This window comes from Pongo pygmaeus, chromosome X (assembly GCF_028885625.2).
Source record: "Pongo pygmaeus isolate AG05252 chromosome X, NHGRI_mPonPyg2-v2.0_pri, whole genome shotgun sequence".
Lineage (NCBI taxonomy): Eukaryota > Metazoa > Chordata > Mammalia > Primates > Hominidae > Pongo > Pongo pygmaeus.
The window spans coordinates 96,535,764-96,543,134 of record NC_072396.2 but is presented as its reverse complement, the minus strand read 5'-3'; positions in this window follow the sequence as shown (position 1 = coordinate 96,543,134).

Here is a 7,371-nt window from a genome sequence, read left to right as displayed (position 1 = left end):
AGTGCAGATATCTGTTCCTTTGGATACATACTCAGTAGTGGAATTGCTGGTTAATATGGTAGTTCCGGTTTTAGTTTTTTTGAGGAACCTCCATATTGTTTTCCATATCGGCTGTACTATTTTACATTACTACCGACAGTATGAAAGCATTCTTATTTCTCCATATTATCATCAGCATTTGTTAGTTTTTGTCTTTGATAACAGCCATTCTAACTGTGTCGAGATAATATTTCCTTGCAGTTTTGATTTGCATTTCCTGATAATTAAGAATGTTGAGCATTTTTTAATATACTTGTTGGTCATTTGTATGTCTTCTTTTGAGAAATGTCTATTCAGATTATTTGTGTATTTCATTATTGAATTATTTGTATTTTTTGCTGTTGAGTTCTGTTTATATCCTGAATATTAATCTCTTGTCAGATAAATATTTTGCAAATATATTTTTTTCTATTCTTCAGGTTTTGCCTTCACTCTGTGGATTGTTTCCTTTGCTGTGCAGAAGTGTTTTAGTTTGATGTAACTCCATTTGTCTGTTTTCCCTTTTGTTGCCTGTACTTCTGAGGTCTTATTCAGACTTTTTTTTTCCAGACCAATGTCCTAAAGCATTTTACCTATGTTTCCTCCTAGTTGTTTTATAGCTTTGATTCTTATGTTAAGTCTTTAATCCACTTTTTAAATATTTTTAGAGATGAGAAATGGGGTCGCACTCTGTTGCTCAGAATGCAGTGCGGTGACTAGCCAGCCACAGGTACAATCATAGAGCACTACAGCTTCAAGCTTCTAGGCTCAAGTGATTCTCCTGCTTCAATCTCTTGAGTAGCTGGGACTACAAGCTTATGCTACTGCACCTAGCTTTTTAATCCATTTTGAGTCGATTTTTGTATGAGGTGAGAGACAGGAGTCTAGTTTCATTCTTCTGTGTATGGATTTCTTGTTTTCCCAGCACCATTTATTAAAACGATTATCCTTTCCATAATGTATGTTCTTGGTGCCATTGTCAAAAGTCAGTTGGCTGTCAACACATGGATTTATTTCTAGATTCTCTATTCTGTTCCATTGGTGTATTTGTCTCTTTTTATATCAGTACTATGCTGTTTTTAGTTACTTCAGCTTTGTAATATATTTTAAAGTCAATTTTGGTAATTTATATTTGAAATAAAATAATTTCCTCCAGATTTCAAAATTTCTCGAATAATGTTCCACATTTAAAATGTTTCAGTAACTTCAAAATCTGTGAGTATATTGTCTTTCTCATCCCTTATTTGACATGTTTTTAACTGTTTTTCTTATCTTACTCTTCAGAGTTTCCTATTTCATTCTTATTTTTCAAGAATTAACTTTTGTTTTCACTTGCCATTTCTTCAAATTTTAAAAACAAATTTTAGAGAATTTAGTTCCAAAAAACTAGTGTGAGAAGTTTTCCCCAAAACAAGAACCATAACTGGTATAAATTATTTAATAACAAATATTTAAAGTGTCTGAAAATTATTCTAGAGGCATACTGTAAGTTTGAAAACAAAAACTTTTTTTCAAGAAAGTTTACTAAATCTTGGCAAGAACAGAGCATGCTTGTGGCATTTGAACTATAACCCACTCCCTCACCTCAATTCCAGCTTATAATAACAGGAGGCATACTTATGGTGGGGTCCCCCAAGAACTCAGGGTTCTCTCTCCCTCAACTTCCAGTCTAGAGTTACAGTGTATTCCAGGGATGAGGAGCCCACTACCATTTCTTTTTCTCTCAGCTCTGTGTTACATACAGATGCTCTATTCCAAACAATAGCATCTAAAAGTTCTGAGGCTCTCTTCTACTATCCAGTCACCACTCATAAGATACAAGCTCTTCCCCAGGTGTGGAAGATGAAGGATACTGGGGCCCATTTGTCTTCACTTCAAATTACTCCTAAAGTGAGGATTTCACACTAAAGAAGGCAAACTGAGATAATCAGAAGCTACCACCTATCACCTTGGTCAGAAAGCAGGTGTGCCTCTATGATAGTAATGAGTCACTGTCATCATAGCAAGTTCTGGAGAAGTGGCTCAAAAATTTTACACAGGGAAGGAGGCAGGTTGTAAGAACAGAAAACTGTGAAGCTCATCCAAAGTTATAAGACTATATTTAGAACAGACTGTGTAGAATTTCAAGCCTAGGGGTAAGTTGAAGATAACGGAAAGTTTGGTCATAAGCAATTACGAGGAGACTTTTGGCTCCACGAGAGCAACAAGACAAACTGTAGACCATGTAGAACTTTACCAGACAACCAGAGAAAATGGTAGCTAATAAGACACTTCCTGGGATTATAAGAAACCTCAAAGACCATCCTCAAAAACTATACCTGTAAAGGGAACAGCATTTAATTTAATCAATCAGTGGAGCAATTTATACCTTTGAGTATTGTTAAACCCAATAAAGGAATCAAATGGGAAGTTGAGGCTTACTTCCCAAATTTGATGGAAAACAATCTGGTGAACATCCAATTAAATGTTGCAAGGTAACATTGTCTTCTGAATGGTGTATCCCAAAGATTCACACCCACACACATAATAGTGAAACTGTTGAAAGCCCTATGCAAAGAGAAAATCTTGAAAGCAGCAAGAGAAAGAAAACTCATCATGTATAGGGGAACCCCAAAAAGATTAACAGCTGAATACTCACTGTAAACAATGAAGTGGAATGATATATTTATAGTGCTAAAAAAATGCTATCAACCAGGAATTTTAAATGTTAGCAAAACTATATTATGAAAATAATGGCAAAGTAACAATATTCCCAGATAAACAGAAACTAAAAGAAAAAATTGCTGGCCAAGCACAGCGGCTCAACGCCTGTAATCCCAGCACTTTGGGAGGCCGAGGTAGGTGGGTCACTTGAGGTTGGGAGTTTGAGACCAGCCTGACCAACATGGAGAAACTCTGTCTCTACTAAAAACAAAAGATACAAAATTAACTGGGCGTGGTGGCGGATGCCTGTAATCCCAGCTACTTGGTATGCTGAGGCAGGAGAATCGCTTGAACCCAGGAGGCAGAGGTCGCAGCGAGCCAAGATCATGCCATTGCACTCTAGCCTGGGCAATAAGAACAAAACTCTGCCTCAAAAAAAAAAAATTGCTACTAGCAGTCTCACCTAAAAAAAAATACTTAAAGAAAGAAATTATTCAGTCTGCAAGCAAGTGACTCCAGGAAGAAATGCAAATTAATTTTAAAGCATATAGGGTGCTGGTAAAGGTAACTATGTACATATTGTAAAAGAAAGTATAATAGCATATTTCTTCTTTTCTTAATAGTTTCAAAAAACAATTGCATAAAAATGTATATAAATTATTGTTCTACGATATGTAGAAATTCAACATATTTTCCAATAGCAGCACAAAGCAGGTGAGTAGGAGCAAAGCTGCATTGAATTAAGGGGAGAACACCAAGGTGGTAGCTCACACCCACAGGAACAAATGAAAGGAAGCAGAAATTTTGATGAGAAAGTTGATATAGTGAACTCTTTAAAGATGTATTCTATTCTCGTCTCTCTTCTTTAAAAGACATAAAATCATATAAAGTAAAAATTGTAATGTATTTTTGGATTTATAACATAGATGTAGTAACAATAATAGTACAAAATGTGGGGAAAATAATAGAGTTCTATAGGAATAACATTTCTATTTCTATTTTTAACTTATTTTGTATAAATTTAAAGTAGATGTATAGTAAACTCTAGAGAAACTACTAAAAATACTCAAAAATATATTGAAAAAATCATTAAAGGAATTAAAATGTTACAATAGACAATATTTACTGAATGCCAAACAATGTGGTAAAAAAAAGAACAGAGCCACAAAAAAGAGATGAGACATATAGAAAACATCAAGTTAAATGCCAGATATAAACCCAATTAGATCAATAAAATCAATGATTGTAAATTGATTAAAGAATCAAATAAAACAGCAAAGATAGAGTTTTTCATCACCAAGGGGTCAGATTAGCAGTATTGTTAACATGCCTCTCCCACTTGTAAAACAAAATAGTGTGTACAGGTTCATGTTTTGAAATTTTTTCCAAGAAGCAACACAAGAAATTAACAGAAAAACTGAACAAAACCACAGGCTCTTTGAAAGAAGCAGCAGGCAGCAGCCTACAATATGAACCAGAAGGAAAACCGTGAGTCTCCACTGCGTGAAATATGGAGAGACTGCTGCTATGACACACACTCCCACAAAGTAGCTGGGCAATCCTGGCCATGCGGGAAGGCCATAACTCTATCCAACACTGGAACTGATTTAGTGAACAGTGGGAAATATATGAGAAGCAGCATGCTTTGTTTGCACTCTTAGAATCCAGTGAGGATGGAGAGAAGCCATTCCTGTTCCTACCTCTCAGGGGACCTCATGGAAGTCTGCCAGCTAGCTCAGGCTGCAGTCCAGAGACACTCCCAACAAGAGATTTGTGATGTAATCTTGAGCAGGAAGTGTGCTACAGCCATAGGTGCAGGAGTTCCGTGACCCTGGGTGTCACTGCTTCATAGGCATATAGAGAGGGGCATGGCCTGAAAGCCACAGTTTCAGTCTTCCTGGGAAAAGTCTTATGGCCTGGGGCAGTTTTGAGTTCTGAGCTCAGGCTGCCTGGAATCCAGATAGCTGTTGTTGGCATAACACTCTGGATATGAGACCTGCCTTGCCAAGTGTGTAGTAGCTGAGTGGAGCTTACTGCCACCTGCTATACCCTACTCCTCGTGCAGATTCTTCTGTGTAACAGAGGTAGTTGTGCTCCTCCCTGGAACATTACTCCAGCAGCCAGGGAACTGCCATCTAATCTCCATTAGGAAACTGCTTGTGGCTGCATGTCGGGTGCCAGAGGACAGCCCTGCCTGACCCACCCCCAACCCAGTTTTGTCCCTTCACCACCCTGGTAGTATAACATGATGGACGGGGATATTTGGGATATCCATTGCCCTGCTTATTGCCTGAGGCACCAGAGTACCTCCCTGGGTAACATAAAGCAAGAACACATTCTACTGCTCTCGCTACAGGTGGTCCTCTTTTGCAAGTGCCACCTCCTGGCTGGAGGCCAACCAGCAAAGCCCATTACATCTGCAGGCACAGAAACACAGCACTCAAGAAGAAGAAGACATTTGCATAACCTCAACTATTTCCAATGCCTGCATCACCCTGATGAACAAGAGGTCTTGAGTCTGCATGTGGATACTACTACTTCTGGCATTTGAGAAAGCCAACATGCTAAGGCTATTTATAATTAAGGAAATCTGAGAGTCTACATCATTCACCTCCAACCTGCATCAGAGAGGGCGCTTATAAACACTACTGGGAGACTTGAGGACAGGTCACATCACCAGATCCCTTGCAGACATTTCTCAGCACCAGCCTAGAGTGTGGCAGCCCAACTGGGTAGCTAGACCCAGAGAAGCAACAGGATTCACAGTAGTCTTGCCCTCAGGGACTGCTAATCCTAGGGAATGGGGAGAATACCACTTTAAGGGAGCACCCAATTGGATAAAAGAAACCAGACCAAAGGCTTTGCATCTCTGAATTTTCCATGTGTGGGAAGTTTTCTTCAGTGGAGGCACAAGTGCAATGCTGGGCTCAGTGGGAAAAGACTGTGGTTTGGTTCCAACAGTCAAGCGCCCATCATTCTTGTGTAGGATCTGGAAGGAGGAGACTTCTTCTCCCCCTTGCCCACCGCTGCGGATACAACTCAGGTGTCTACCATGGGAACTTGGCATGGGCCCATCTGCAGGCAGCCTTTCTGGATCACTTCAGGGTGACTGCATCCCCAAAGGAAAAGTGCCTTACGGGTTCAGCTTGCACTATAGGTAAAGGCACAATCTCTCTATTCATGGAACGCCAGCATTCCTACAGATGAATAGAGGTGCATGCCTTATCTGGATAGCCAGAACACTGATCAGGAATATAACTGAGAGGCAAATTGTTTTTCTGAGGCCTGGAAGAAGAGCTGCAGTAGCTTCCTCTCTTCCCCCTTAAAATACCACATTGCATTTTACTGAGAATTTTCATAGCAACATCTCTAAAAGCTGGGACCTCTTCCCACCATTGGGGTATTTGCATTTACTTACCCGCTTTAGCCACTGCTGAGTTTTATCCTTGGGCAACCCCTACTGGACTGAATTCTGAACTGTCCAACCCAGTGAAAAAAATATTGGAGAGAAAGGTTAAAAATGCACACCACTGAGAAACAAGATAAGCTTCATGAGGCCTCTGCCACTTCAGCCAAACAGGAGACAGTGAACCTTCTCGTAGACCCAGCATAACATTAACACAACCAACGTCAGAGAAAACCATGACACAAAATTTATCTATATAACCAAGGAACTCAAACTGAGGCTTCTCCAATGAAATCAACCAGAGTCAAAACTAGGTGACAATAAACTATAAACATTAATGTCACATCCTCAAGGGGAAAAAAATAGAAAACCTAGTTGAATAAAAAATAAACTCAAAATAATGAAAAGAAAAGGTTTACCCAAATGAGAAGGAACCAAGTAAGTATTTCTAGCAATATGAAAAAACAAGATCCTATATAATTCCTTCTGCCCAAATAACTCACCAGCAGTAGACCCAAATCAAAATAAAATCTTTGGAATACCAGATAAAAATTCAAAAGTTTGGTTACTAACTTACTTGAGGACACAAGAGAAAGGTTAAAATCAACATATAGAATTTTTTTTAAAATTCAGGATCCAAATAAAAAATTGTCTAAAGAGATAGCTACTTTGAAGAAAAACCAATCAGACCTTCTGGAAATAGAAGAAACATTTAGGAAAATACAAACTGCAATGGAAAGTTTTAACATTCAACCAGAACAAGTAGAAGAAGAAATTTCAGAGTTCAAAGACAAGGCATTCAAATTAATGCAAACAGACAAAAAAAATTTTAAAAAGAATTAAAAGAAATTAACAACATCTGCAAGAAAAATGGGATTATGTAAAATGCCCAAATCTAAGAATTATAGGTGTTCTTAGGGAAAAGAAAAAGCAAAATGTTTGACAAACCTATTTGAGGAAATAATTAAGACAAACTTTCCTCATCTTCCTAGAGTTTTTAGACATGCAAATATAAGAAGCTCAAACTCCTGTGAGACTTATTGAGAAAAGGGCATCACAAGCTATCTTATCAGTTATCAGGCTATCTAAAATCCATGTGAAAGAAAGAATTCTAAGATCAATGAGACAAAAACACCAGGTAACCCAAAAGGAAAACTATCAGACTGACTTCAGACTTCTCAGCAGAAACCTTACAAGCCAGAAGTGATTGTAGTCCTATCTTTAATCTCCTTAAACTGAGTAACTGTAAGCCAAGAACTTTGTATCCAGCAAAATTAAGTTTTATAAATGAAGAAGAAATAAAG